Below are 15073 nucleotides of genomic sequence, written 5' to 3'. Positions count from 1 at the left end.
ATCTTCTTTGGAGAAATATCTGTTCATGTCTTCTGCCCATTTTTTGATGTGATGATCTGTTTTGTGTGTATTGAATTTGAGGAGTTCTTTATAGATCTTGGATGTCAGCCCTTTGTAGTGTCATTTGTGAGAATCTTCTCCCATTCTGTGGGTTGCCTCTTTGTTTTGTTGACTGTTTCCTTCGCTGTGCAGAAGATTTTGATCTAGATGAAGTCCCAAAGGTTCAGTTTTAATCTCCCTTTATCTCTGGAAAGTTGAGTCCTTTAACAAAGATATCAAGATACACCCAGGAAGAATCAAAATAACCTTCCTCTTTTTTTTTTTTAAGATTTTACTTATTTGACAGAGAGAGAGCACAAGCAGAGGGAGCAGCAGGCAGAGGGAAAGGGAGAAGCAGGCTCCCTGCTGTGCAGGGATCCTGATGTGGGACTCGATCCCAAGACCCTGAGATCATGACCTGAGCCAAAGGCAGATGCTTAATGCACTGAGCCACCCAGAAGCCCCTTACCAGAACTCTTGAGAAGCAGATAGGTAGAGCAATGATGAGAGAACCCAGAAATCCAGAAACTAAGGAACGTTAGATCTTTTTTAGCTTAAGTGTTTTCTTTTTTGGAGAATGTATATCTTCCGCCCTCCCCACCCCCTCATCCCACCCCACGCCTGTTTTTCAGCAAGGCATGTAAATGTGGGATCCTCACAGTACCTTCCTGTGAGGGAGAATGGCATCTACAACACCCTGTTCAGTCATTTTGAGCTGCAGTGGAAGTAAATGTTAACATTGCCTCGAAATGCATATATACATTTTATGTCCTAGACTACAAAATGTTTAGAAAATTTAACATTCTTGAGAAGGAAGGTCATTTCAACTGAACCTAGTGTTTGAAGATATCAGAGGAGGCAGAATTAGGAACCAGTTGTCTGAGGAGAAATTAGCCTTACACAAAGACAATCAAACCTGGCAGATCTAAAGTAGAGACTAAGGAAGTACTTATCAGTAGGAACCGCACAGAAAGGAGAGGAAGGTATTCAGTGAGCAATAGGCCAGTTACTTTCATAGGCCATAATTATGAGATAATAAGACAATTTTCTCTCTCCCCCCCACACACAAAAATAATGAGAGAGAAAAAGGGAGATTTGTCCTAAACTACTGTGTGGGTGGATGGGCACAGGAAGTAGCCAGCACAATTCACAATGGTGCAGAGCTTTAAGGTATATGGAATAATTTGAATTATATTAATTAAATCATTCCTAAGCCCTAGATTCTAATTCCACTCTCAATTACTTAATGACCACTAGTGAGACACCTGACTTCCTTGAACCTCAGCTTTCTCATCTGTAAATAAGAAGGATGTACTCAGTTATCTACTTCCTTTCCTACTTTAGCATTTATGAATCTGTGAGATTCAAATCATTTAGTCAATAGATATCATACTTATCAAGTATCTGCCATGTACAAAGTACTCTAAGTTCTTTAAATGTATCCTCTCATATCATGAGGTTTTACCAGCTTTTTTGTAGAAGGTCCAAAAATTTGTTAAGATTTAATAACTTGCTCAAGATCCCTGAGCTTGTTGGTGAGGGAGCTGGGATAGACTGGGACTATGAAGAGTTCTTACTTGAAATATTTTTCCATGTAAAGACTCACTTGGGTAAGCAAGTTATATATAACGCATAGAAATCATTGTATGATTTCGCTCCTCATGTGATGCACCTTAGTGTGGATTGTGTTAATGATTTCATTTATCTGAGATACCAGCATTCCTCTTATTGTGTAGAGAAGAAGGAAGGAAGAACATGAAGGGTATGGTGGGGAAGTACACAGACCTATAGAATGGGAGATTTCAAATAACCTAGAGCAGCACCGAAAGTCACTGGAGAGCTTATAGGACAGGGAAGAAGAACTGAAGATATGAAAAGAGCTCAAAAAAGAATTCCAACTGCAAAAAAGGACTCCATCTGAAAAATACACCAGAGTGTCTTAATCACAGCCCGTATTTTGGCTCTAATCAGTAATACCCAGTGAACATTCCAGAATATGCCTCTTTTTGCAAGGACGTGATGGCACCCCCAGGGTGAAAGCCTAAAGAAGCAACAGAAGGTATAAAAAGAGTCTGACATGTGAGATTTCAGAATTAACCTTTGTAATCAACCAACTGAAGTCCAGAGCCTGCTCTACCTGCCTTTGTGGTATTTCGTAAATACTGTCAAAGCGAGAAATGGCCTTCTTTTTTCCCTTTTCTCTTGCTTATTTTACTTTCTAGTTTGTCAGAAAAAAATATTCAGGTTCAATGATAGAAAGGATGGATAATATCAATATTTTTCCCTAAATTTAGATTCCTGAGAAATACTTCCCCTACACACACACACACACACACACACACACACACACACACTTTTATCTAAAAGGGGAAAAAAGAGGAGTTTTTTCTTTAATTTAGGCAAAAAGAACCTTAGTTCCAACTATCTTACTATTTTAAGTCAAAGACGATTTGTATCTGAATGAAGGGGACATATTTTTCTTTATTCAAGAAGACTGATTTAGACGCATACTCTAAAAGACTCTGCTGGCCATGTTTAAATTATTAGAGGCCTTGGTGAGTCAGTTGTTTTCTGTTTCTGGATCATTTACATTTGTCTGTTTATTTGTTTGATGGTGTTCATATTCTAGCTACTGAGTTCAAGTACCAGCATCACAGTTCTAAATTATATTTCAATCCATGCTTCATATAAACGACCTGGTGGAAGGATGCAATAAAAGTGTACTTTGTAATACTGAGTCTACTCATGCCATTATAGAAAGTACAATGTCAGCACTTTCATTTCCATTATACACCCTATTTGTTCAGAAATTATATACAGAGCCATAAAAATTTGCTTGGCTGCGAGGTATTAGCTCAGCCCACGGATAAACAATTAGATAAAAACCATAAAATGGCTAAGACAATTGATTAAGAGTAAAGTTTGGGCCAACTGTGTATGTGACCTGGGTTCAATGTCATTTAGAAACTCTTTCTGCCATAACAAGAAAAGAGCTGTGAGACAAGGATTCTAGGCTAGAGAAAAAAATACCAAGGCATAGACACAGATGCCTGAGGCTGGTTGTTTACTAGGTAGGTTTGCATATTTCTTTGCCTCATTTGCAAAGTAAAAGAAATTAAGGTGAGAATAAAATTTCTACTTTGATGATATTCAGTATATCAGGAGAGCTTTTGTGTGACCCAAAGATCAGGAAAATTATCTTGAAAGCTCCTCAGTAGAGAAAAAGTTCCATCTTATAGATCAAGGACTGGAAGAATTCTAGAGGACAGATATCAATTAGTACTTTTTAATTTCTTATTATGTCTTTTATAGTTTGGAAAATATTAAGTAGGAATCTAGATACTGCTCATGTGGATTTCTCAACCATCTGGTGGTGTTCTAGACAGCTTGGCTACAACAACAAATTATCACAGACTGGGTGGCTTACACAGTAGACATTTATTTCTCATAGGTCTGGGGGTTAGAAGTCTGAGATCAGGTGTCAAGCTAGTGTGGGCCCTTTTTCTGGCTTGCAGATGACCTCCTTCTCTCTAGGGGAAACAGAGGAAGGGGGAAGGGTCTGGTCTCACTTCTTACTCTTGTAAGGATACCAATCCCGTCCTTGGGGAGGACCAAGGACCTCCTCCTTACCTCATCTAACCTAGTCACCTCGCAAAGGCCTCTCTTTTAAACAGCATCACACTGGGTATTAGGATTTTAACAAGAACTTGGAGGGGATAGATACAAACACTCAATCTGTAACATACAGTTAGGTTTTCTCTTTGGGCTGATTTGTTTTAAAAGATCAGACAGAGATTCCAAAAGTTTCAGTGGTTACTTACCTTGGACAAGACCTGATTGCACATGCAGAATGACTGACAGGGTTAAAAGCAATTGAACTATTTTCTTTCTCATTTGGGTCACTGAAGGGTGATCTTCCACTACTCTCTAAAAAAATGTTTTGAAGTACTATATGTTAAAAAAAAAAAAAAAAGCCCTCATACTATATAAACACTTTGGAACATTTCATGCTCTGTTATATTCTTAAAGCCCTACTGTTAAGATTTAAATTTCTATTCTGCAACTTAACAGGTATGTGAATATGGACAAGCCACTTAATCTCTCCATCCTCTAGCTTCCTTATCTCTCATACAAAGGTAATAATAATAGTATCCAGCTCAGATGTTGTTATAAGTATTATATTAACTGATAAATGATAAGTACTGCCTTCTCTCTAGGGGAAACAGAGGAAGGGGGAAGGGTCTGGTCTCACTTCTTACTCTTGTAAGGATACCAACACCTAGTAACAACTAGCTAACTGCTAGATGGGGAATGTAACAGCTTGTTCTGCCGAACCATGTTCTCCTAGCAAGGGTTCTCTGAATCCATATATTCCTAGATTTAAAAAAAAGCTTCACAATCTCATTGACCAGAAAAGAAATCCTCATCCTGTGGCACTAGACTGTACAGTAGTCTGTGACATAAAGGAAAAACAAAATGAAAAAAGAAAAAGACAATCCATTTTTCCCTCTTCCTTTGAGTTTCAACTAATAGGCTTCATTTGAGAATACAAAAATAGGATATCCATTATTTTAAAATTGTGTAAGTTCATTGTCAAGTATTAAATAATCAGATGAGACACTAAAATACTTGCCTGAACTGTTAATAGTTGCTGCTTTTTTTCTTTTAAAAAGTTGAACAAATGCAACTATTAATGTCACAGTCAGTACTTTTTCTAGAACATTTCACAAAATTTGTTCTCAAAGGTAAGATTATAGTTAACCAAAATCTACTTATTCTTTACCATCACAACAAATATATTTTAAAAATTAAATATGGAATTGTTTCAGTCAAGTCTAGACTGACTTGTAGACAGATTTTGGAAAAGTATGTAATTTGCTCAAAAGAAAATTAATATTTCCTTTAGCTTTTCTGAAATAGGCAGCATTCCATTTTTCTCATAGACAATTATGAATTTCATTAGAAGAGCTGATTAATCCAAAAGCAAATTGGTTTGGCTTAAATAAAACTGTAAAGCTGCTTAAATTAAATCAAATCAAAGTATTAGATTTAATGTCTTTAAAGACAAAAAGCATTAAACATATTTTGTTTGGTTGAGAAATATAGGTGTCTAATACAGAATTCTATTTCTGAAGCTACACATTTAAACTGAAGAAAGGAGCAAGGTCTTCTCTTCCAAATTGTTCCCATTTGTAGTATTAAGTAAATAATCACATATGGTGGTGTTATGAAGGAATCCATGAAACTTAAGTCCATTCACCAAATGTACTTCTATTACAACATGAAGACATAACCTACAAGGTAGGTTGAACCTTAGAAGGAATTTGTTGCTATACAAATGTTTTCTGGTGTTCAAGGTGTGTACTTGTCTCTATCACTGGGTAAATCCCAACAATGGCTCTACTTCCAACAGGCTACAGACAGAGAGCAATTCAATAAACTCATATGGATTGAAGGTGAAAAGTGCCAGTTCTCCAGCAAAGTTCTTGGTGCAGTGAAGACACTCCAGACAGAAAACCACCATTGCACATGTCAGGGGATTAAACAGAAATGAAATGTAGAGGACACCACTGACCACCTAAACCAGAGGATCTACTCCAGAGCTAAAATGATGAACTGCTATTCTCCATGACCATCCCCTTAGCCTTTCATCAAAAATGCCTGCAAGATGAGGGCCTCCAGTGGCTCTCTCCCAGCACCTGCACTACCTCACCGCCCTCTCCAGCTTTTCTGCAAGTTACAAGAACACTGCGGCTTGGGCATGTTGTATTTTCCTGCAAGCCCATAAGTAAGTCCTATTTCCAGTGTGAGAGCTAGAAGAAGACCAAGTGAGCACTACTTTGGGAGCAAGTTTTCCTCTCTAAAACTTCCATGAAAAGATCTAAATCAGGAAGAAACATGAATAATAAAAGGAAAGTTGGATCCACGTTGGAGACGATGAGAAATTTCAGCTAATCCTAGAGAACATGAGACGAAATGAAGGGTGGTGGGGGTGGGATGCCTCTTGTTTGCCCAAGAATAGGCTGCTTAAGAATAACTAAAGCCAACAATGGTCCAATCCTGTCCACATCCTTGACAGGTAGTATAGACTCAGAGGTGAGGCCAGCTGTGGGAAATTCAGGAGACCCATTTCTAACCAAGTGATGACTGTGGAAAGGGGTCTGTTTCCTAAAACCATATTGAGCAAAAAGTCTCATGCTCTGCAAAAGGGACCCCATAGGTACTGGCTTCTGACCAGAGAAGCCCTGGCAGGCCCTTTACAAGACTCCTGATGGTCTTGGGAAACACAAAACCGAAACTTTCCATTGCAGAGCCATAAATTTTAATTCCTGCTCTCCTTTTCTCACTCTTCCCAGGCTGACATATCCCTGGATTTGCATAGAAAATGCTTTCAATCCAGATGAAAGCCTGAGGAAATAATAGATTTACTGTAATTTAAGATAGATATCCTCACCAATCCCAAAGGAAGTTTATTTCTATTTCAACATATTCATCTTTATCAATGAGATTAATACTTGCACAGTAAATAGAAAAAGAAATACCGTATCTTGAAAAGAATTAATACAATATGTTCCAAAGAAACCAGAGCAAATATATCCTCTGAAATAGAATAGTGCAAAGGAGAAAATGACATTTTCAAATGTTTAATTTGTATTTTTAATAAGATTTTGAGATATCACATCTAGGAAACTGCAGTAGCCCTATGTAGAAAAGAGGTGCGGAAAAGCATTCCTTCAGCAAGTGTTCCTCGATTGGCTGCCCTGTTACAGGCACAGAGCTAGGCTCTGAGGACCCCATTGTGAGTGAAAAAGACACCTTTCCTGCCCTTAACAAAATTACATTTAGATGATAGCTATTCACCTAATACCACTTAATTAAAATTAATTAGAAGTGTGCACAGTGCTATGGAGATGAACTGTACCATAAATAACACAGAAAGCAGGGGAGTGCTGATCAAATCTGTGCAATCAAGGAAGGCTTCTCTGAGCAAGTGATATCTAAACCAAGGAAGAAAACAAGAGTTGGAATTAGCCAAGACTTGGGGAAAATATGAAATGTGTAGAGGGAAAATCAAGTGGGAATCAGTAAAAATGAAAAAAAAAATGGCAACAAGAAAACAAGGGTCCAGGAGAAAGTAAAGATGGAAGGCTACAAGATTAGGAAAGGGAAGCAAGAGCCAGCTCATCTCTGGTCCAGGAAGCCATACTGAGGAGTTTGAATTTTATCCTAAGAATAATGGAGGCCACTAAAGAATTATAAAAAAGATGGGGCACCTGGGTGGCTCAGTGGGTTAAGCCGCTGCCTTCGGCTCAGGTCATGATCTCAGGGTCCTGGGATCGAGCCCCGCATCGGGCTCTCTGCTCGGCAGGGAGCCTACTTCCTCCTCTCTCTCTCTCTGCCTGCCTCTCTGCCTGCTTGTGATCTCTCTCTGTTACATAAATAAATAAAATCTTTAAAAAAAAAAAAAAGAATTTATTTATTTATTTGACAGAGATCACAAGCAGGCAGAGAGGCAGGCAGAGAGAGAGAGAGGAGGAAGTAGGCTCCCTGCCGAGCAGAGAGCCCGATGCGGGGCTCGATCCCAGGACCCTGAGATCATGACCTGAGCCGAAGGCAGCGGCTTAACCCACTGAGCCACCCAGGCGCCCCTAAATAAATAAATTCTTAAGAAAAAGAATTATAAGCAAGAAAATGACATGATAAAATGTGCTTTTAGAATATTCTTTCAGCAACTCTGGAGAATAGATTGACGGAGGGTGGGAGAAGATGGGATAGTGAGGCCAGGAAGGCAACTGAGTAGTCAGAACAGGAGGTAACAGTTACTTGTAGGATAGAGGTATTCTAATATATGGGAGTCATTGGAATCCTGAAATAATTGATGGAAATAAGAAGCATTATTGCTGATGAAAAACTGCAGTGGAGGAAATTAGTTATAAATGGGGGGAAAAAACTTAAGCTGGAGGTCATGCCATTCTCTTAGAATCCAGAGGAAAAAACCAAAACAATAAATATTGTGACAGAAATATTAGGAGGAGTAGTCCAAGAAATCATACATTAGGGGATCTAAGAGGTGAGAATGGCTAAATGAAATGGGGGGGGGGAGAAGGAGCAGAGAAATGATATAAGATGGTACAGATTCAAGAAATGACCTATCAAGTGACAAAATATATGGAGGAAACTTAAATCCATCTTGATAACTGAAAGAAGCTGATTTGAAAAAGATGTCTACTGGAGGACTATGTGATATTCTGGAAAAGTCAAAACTACAGAGATGATAAAACATCAGTGTTAGAGATTCAGAGAGGGGGTGTAGGGATGAATAGTTGGAGCATACAGCACTATTAAGGCAGAAAGACTTTTATGGTTCTGTAGTGGTGGAAAAATATTCTAGATTTGTTAAAACTCATAGAACTGAACAATACAAAGGATGGAACCTAATAGATTTTAGTTAATCTTTTATCAGTATAAGTTCAATAATTATAAAACATGTACCCACCACACGAGTGAAAGATGTTAGTTAATAGGTAAAACTGTGTTTGAGGAAGTTAGGGGTGGGTGGAGAAGGGAGTATATGGGAATTCTGTATACTCTGTATAGTTTTTTTTTCTGAAAATCTACTATTGTTCTTTAAAAATAAAATCTAATAAATAATACAAGACAACTGCCCAAAGTCAAAGAAAAGCCAGAATTTACAGAAAAATATTTACCATGTATCTGGTAAAGTTGTTTGGCCACAGGTATGTGACATCAAAAGAAGGAAAGCCAGACTGAAAAATGAGGTGTTCCATAGAAATAAATTCAGCTAAAGGAGAAACAGAAGAAGGGCATAGAAGGAGAGTAGGAAAAAGTGGGGAGAGGGATGATTGTGAATCATCTTAATTACCCTTTAAAATACACAAAACATAAGGGAAAAAAATATCAAGAATATCTTAAATGAGACAGTAGAGCCCGTTCCAGCCACCAGTCAGAGCGAAATGGACATGGAAAAACAGCATTTCCTTGGGTCTGGTCTGTATGGTACAGTCAGGTGGCTCTGGTCACAGGTGATTCACATAGAGCTGAAAATGAAATAGTGAATCCTATCTGTTGAGCAAAAGCATGGGCAGACTAGACAAAAGTGAAATGAGGAGAGACGGTTTTTGGAAGACATAAATACATATTTTAGAAGTGAGGATTCCTACACATGGCTCATTGTTTCAGGCAGAGGGATCAGCTGCATGGTACAATCAGACTGGTTAGAATTGTATGCTTATCAGACATGAAGTAATTATTTTGGGGCTAAAGTAAAACTAACATAAACTCTTTTTTTTTTTTTTTTTTGCCTTCTACCAGAATAATCCATTTTGCTGGATCAAAAAAATGTGTATGTATATATTTTACTCTTCCTCGTCTATTTTATTCTGGTTTAATCAGCTATCCCTTAGAGGCACATTCCTAGCAATAAGCCCTGTATATCCTTCTTTATCTAAGACCAACTATTTCTCAGACTTTTGAGTACTTTGCACAGTGTTTTCTCATGCTGCCCCTAGTGTTCCTCTATAGTAAGAGAGACTGAAATATTGAGAATTGCACAATTTCTCTGAAATACATTGGCTAGATCAATAAAACGAGGCCTGTTTGAATGTCAAAACGTGAAAGAACCAAAAAGTACAATGGGAGACTGCATTGGTGATGGGGCTAAGGCCAACTTTTCCCTACGAAGTACTAAAAATCATTCGTGTGTGACAAACTCAGGAAGCTACTACCAGGAGAGCTGAGACAAGGGGATTCTACTCTGTGATTCTCCATGTGAAAAATCTCTCAAGGCATAAAGGCTAACAGTGATGAGGAAAAAAAAAATTCATATTGCAGGGGCGCCTGGGTGGCTCAGTGGGTTAAAGCTTCTGCCTTCAGCTCATGTCATGATCCCAGGGTCCTGGAATTGAGGCCCACATCGGGCTCTCTGCTCAGCAGGGAGCTTGCTTCCTTTCCTCTCTCTGCCTACTTGTGATCTACCAAATAAATAAATAAAATCTTTTAAAAATTCATATTGCAGAGGAAGGGAAGGAACAATCTCCTTAAAAAGAGGCATAATAATCAAATCCATTTACCAGGATTGCAATATTATTTCAGAGGTTGAGTAAGAACTTAAACTTGTATAGAGCTAGTTTTTCTTAGAGTTGCCGCCATTTTTTTTGGTTGTGAGCAAGGAAGGAAATCTTTCTAAGTATCACAGTCATTTTTATTCCTAATGGGGATTCTGCCTCAGTCAGTGTTTTCATAAAAGCAATTTTTAGGCAGAAAGAGAAGCTGACCAAATTGAATGAAAGAATATACTTTACAACACAGCTAAAAGAAGACAGAGATCAATAAATCCCTAAAAGCTAGTCCCTGCTCATATATTTAGGGCCAGGTTCAGCGGAAATCACACGGATTTTTACATAAATCCCAATGATTATTTCTGAGAGAGAGGAAAAATGAAAAGGATACAAGGGCATTGATAGTATTGCACAAAACTTCTCTTTGATGAAACAGTAGCTCCAGGTAGAAGAATCATGAAGTTTTGGGGAGAGTGATTCTTGAGTTTATCTTAGCTGTGTAAGAAAGGAAGAGAGAAAAAGATCGGAGAACCTCTGGCTTCAGTGTTTAACCAACCATGCCTTGAATCTCTGACATTGACCAAACTTGGACAATTGGCTGAATCTTAGCTCAGACATACTCATGAGTATTAATACTACCCTGATTAAATTCTTCCAGAAATTTTATCAACTGATGAAAGTATAGATGCCAGTTTTTAATTCCTTGAGTGACACAGAGAAAGAGAGAGAGATAGCACAATTTAAAATACTAGATGAGGGGTGCCTGGGTGGCTCAGTGGGTTAAAGCCTCTGCCTCCGACTCGGGGCATGATCCCAGGGTCCTGGGATCGAGCCCCACATCAGGCTCTCTGCTCGAGAGGCAGCCTGCTTCCTCCCTCTCTCTGCCTGCCTCTCTGCCTGCTGGTGATCTCTCCCTCTGTCAAATAAAGAAATAAAATCTTTTAAAAAAAATTTAAAAAAAATACTAGATGATTCGTAAAGTGACTTTCGTAAACCCAACAACTTAACATGTAATAAATAAGGCATATACTTCAACTCAACGGCTAGTTCTTGGCTCAGTTAGCTGTGGACAGAGGAGTAAATCCTGTAACACAAGCTACTGCAACCTATGATTAAAACACTGTTCAGTGTTGCTAGTACTCCTTGAGGTTGGAGTAGAGTTGCCTATGCTGATTAATGATTAATATTGAGTGTGACTGATTCGTCCAGTCAACTTTATTTTGAGGAGATTCCATCTGAGGATTCAATCTTCCATCTCAGATTATCCTTCTTCTGCTGGCCATCTGGGCTTCCATATTGGCATCAGAGAAGAGGAATAATCATGTCTCTGTTTGAAGATTGCAGGATCAGGTCACCGTAGCATTGCTTATTATGAAGGTCATTTGGAGGACTATAAATCATGAGTATAAAACTATATTCCTCTGTGCAACCTCTAAGGCTCTTGAGAAGTTTCCTTGCTTTCTTGCACATATTTATAATAAGGTACATTATGGATAACAGCTAATGTGAATATATGTGGTTGATGTTTCTTGAAACTACCTAATAGATTTGTGGAGAATTTCTTAAACTCATCCACTCGATAATTAAATAAAATTAAACACTAGACACATTTAAATAAAATTAACGTTGAAAATTTTACTGCAAGACATCAGAATGTTAAAGAAGATACATTATGAGTGTTGTGACTTTGTTAAATGAGTATTTCTTAAGCTGAGACCTGAGATGTTAGATGGTTCAACAAAAGCAAAAGAGAAATTACAATAGGAAAGTTTATTATATGGAGATACTGGAGGAAATGTATTGCATGCTTCAAAGGGCTACGTGGGGAGGGCAAGGCAGAGTACAAACAGAGACACAGTACTTAGGGTATGACCTTTATTCGGGCTCATGAGTGGAGTATTTGGGATTCTAAGACTGGATTGGTCAGTTCAAACCCCCAAAGATAAATAATTTAAAAATAAAGTTTTGGTAAGTTCCAAAGAGGTCTTGTCTCAGGGGCACACAAGAGGAAAGCCCCGGGGTGGACTGTTGCTCAAAAGGGCTGCTGGGAAGTCATACCAGCAACTTTCATTTACTTGTGCTGTCACCTGTTGGAAGGTTCAAAGCTCTTGCAGGCTACTTAGCCACAGTAAATGGATGCTGAGGAAGCCAGATCATGGAGTTATCTGAACAGTGGGTTTCCGTTAGGTGGACACAGTGTGTAGTGTATTATGACTTAATGTGACTACAGAGTCTTTCCATGTAGCAATAGTGCCATACTTAGAATAGTGCCATTCTTTAAAGATTTTTATTTTATTATTTATTTGACAGAGATTACAAGTAGGCAGAAAGGCAGGCAGAGAGAGAGAGGAGGAAGCAGGCTCCCCGCTAAGCAGAGAGCCCGATGAGGGGTCGATCCCAGGACCCTGAGATCATGACCTGAGCCGGAGGCCGAGGCTTTAACCCAATGAGCCACCCAGGCGCCCCTAGAATAGTGCCATTCTTATTTCCCTTTGATTTCACATTTTAGGAAGTGCTGCACTTGAACACCCCCACTGCTGCACTGTGTAAAAAAAGCATGAAACCAGATAAACCACAGGAATTCTTCTCGTTTTCTCATTTGTGATCAAAGAAAATAACTAAAAGAGTGTCAGAAAAATCTTCATGTAAATTATGAACTTCGTCCGGATTTTCCTCCTTTGGGTAAGTGTATCTTATTTGAAGAAAATGTCCTCATTTAGAGTGGTTAATTGATAACATCAATCATCACATAGCTTACTTGTAGTTGGTCAATGCATATACTGATCTAAACAAAGGTGAGGCATGAAGCCAATATGTCTGTGCTATAGAATATAGTTTTTGTTTTGTTTTCAGGTAAAGATGGCAGCCAGTGCCAGCCAGGCCACTGACTAGCTAAATATTCTTTGTTTTATCATGCTTTAATGAATAGTTAGGAATAGCCCCAGTAAACATATAAAAATATTGATATATGTGCGTATGTTTGTGTGAGTATATATATTGGTATATGTGTGTATATGTGTGTTTATATTATTATATACTTATTGTTTATAATGCAATTGCATATAAATTATTTCTAAGAATTTCAATTTAGTTTCTTTTTAATTTTCATATTTTAAAAGTCTTTATTGAAGTATAGTCTATATATAATAATACTTTCAGATGTAAAACATAGTGATTTGACTATTGTATACATTATGAAATTTTATTATGATAAGTATAATTGCCATCTGTCACTATATAGAGTTATTACAATCTTACTGACCATATTCCGTATGTTGTATTTTATATCTCTATGACTTACTTTATAACTTGAAGTCTGTATCTCTTAATTCCCTTAATTTATTTTGCTTGTGCCCTATACTTAGAATAGTTTCAAATCTGGGATTGTCATACCTCCAGGCTTCTTCTTTCTCAGAAGTACTGTGGTTATTCAAGATCTTGTGGTCTTGTACAAATTTTAGGATTATTTCTCTTACTACTGTGTAAAATACTATTGGTATTTTTTTTAAGTTTTTTAAAATTTATTTGTCAGAGAGAGCGAGTGCACACACAAGTGGGGGGAGTGGCAGGCAGAGGGAAAAGCAGGCTCCCCACTGAGCAAGGAGCACAATGCAAGACTCCATCCAAGGTCGCTGGGATCATGACCCAAGCCAAGGGCAGATGCCCAACTGACTGAGCCACCCAGGCATCCCAATTGGCATTTTGATAGGGATTGAGTTAAATCTTTAGACTCTTTTCAGTAGTATGGACATTTTAGTAATATTCTTCTGATCCATGAACATGTTATATCTGTTATTTGTGTCATCTTTATTTCATCAATGCAATTTTAGGTATAAGGTTAGATTGCTTATATGAAATTTCAGTTGTTTCTTGAAGTTGTCCTATGTCATGAGAAACTTCCCTCTTAGAACTGCTTTTGCTGCTTCTCAAAGATTTTGAACCACTATGTTTCTATTTTCATTGGTTTTCTAACTATTCCTCCTTGAATTCTTTGTTGACCTAGTTGCTGTTTAGTAAGTAGCATGTTGTTTAGTTTCCACGTGTCAGTGGGGTCTTTTCTTCCCTCTACTTTTTTACTGGTAATTGATTTTCAGTTTCATACTATTGTGGTCATAAAAGATGAATATGATTTCCATCTTCTTAAATTTATCAAGACCTATTTTGTGGCCTAACATGTGATGTATCCTGGAGACTATTCCATGTGCACTTGAAGAGAATGTGCATTTTTGCTGTTTTGGAGTGGAATGTTCTATATATATATATCTGTTAAATTCATCTGGTTTAATGTGTCTTTGAAAGCCATCGTTTCCTTATTGATTTTCTGCCTGAATGATCTATCCATTGATGTAAGTAGGGTGTTAAAGTCCCCTATTATTATTATATAACTGTCAACTTGTCCCTTTATGTCTATTAATATTTGCTTTTTATATTTAGGAGTTCTTCTGTTGGGTACATAGGTATTTGTAATTGTTAAATCTCCATGTTGAATTGATTCCTTTATCATTATGTAATGTCCTTAATCTCATTATATTTTTATTTTTTAGTATGTTAGTCACCATACAGTACATCATTAGTTTTTGATGTCATGTTCCAAGATTCATTGTTTGCGTATAACACCCAGTGCTCCATACAGTACGTGCCCTCCTTAATACCCACCACCAGGCTCACCCATTCCCCAGCCCCCTCCCCTCTAAAACCTGTTTCTCAGAGTCCATAGTCTCTCATGGTTCATCTTCCCCTCTGATTACCCCTTTCATTTTTCCCTTCTTTCTCCTAATGTCCTCCATGCTATTCCTTATGTTCCACAAGTTTGTTTGTTTTTAAAGATTTATTTATTTGACAGAGAGATCACAAGTAGGCAGAGAGGCAGGCAGGGGTGGGGGGTGTGGAAAGGCTCTTTTTCCATTGCTTTTTTCTTGTTCTTTCATTTGGAACATTTTACTGTTTCATTTTGT

The 15073-nt window shown here is 37.9% G+C and overlaps 1 long non-coding RNA gene across 1 annotated transcript in view; it reads left to right on the top strand.

Annotated features, from left to right (window-relative positions):
• The first annotated feature begins 12633 nt into the window (after positions 1-12633).
• Positions 12634-15073, top strand: part of LOC125100577 (uncharacterized) — a 118163-nt gene continuing 115723 nt past the window's right edge. Inside the window, exon 1 of the long non-coding RNA XR_007127600.1 lies at positions 12634-12800. This is a non-coding gene — a long non-coding RNA (uncharacterized LOC125100577). The remainder of the gene's footprint in view (positions 12801-15073) is intronic.

The sequence above is a fragment of the Lutra lutra genome, chromosome 5, assembly GCF_902655055.1.
Source record: "Lutra lutra chromosome 5, mLutLut1.2, whole genome shotgun sequence".
NCBI classification, from domain to species: Eukaryota; Metazoa; Chordata; class Mammalia; order Carnivora; family Mustelidae; genus Lutra; species Lutra lutra.
Note: the sequence above shows the minus strand (reverse complement) of the source record. Positions and strands in the feature narration are given on the sequence as shown.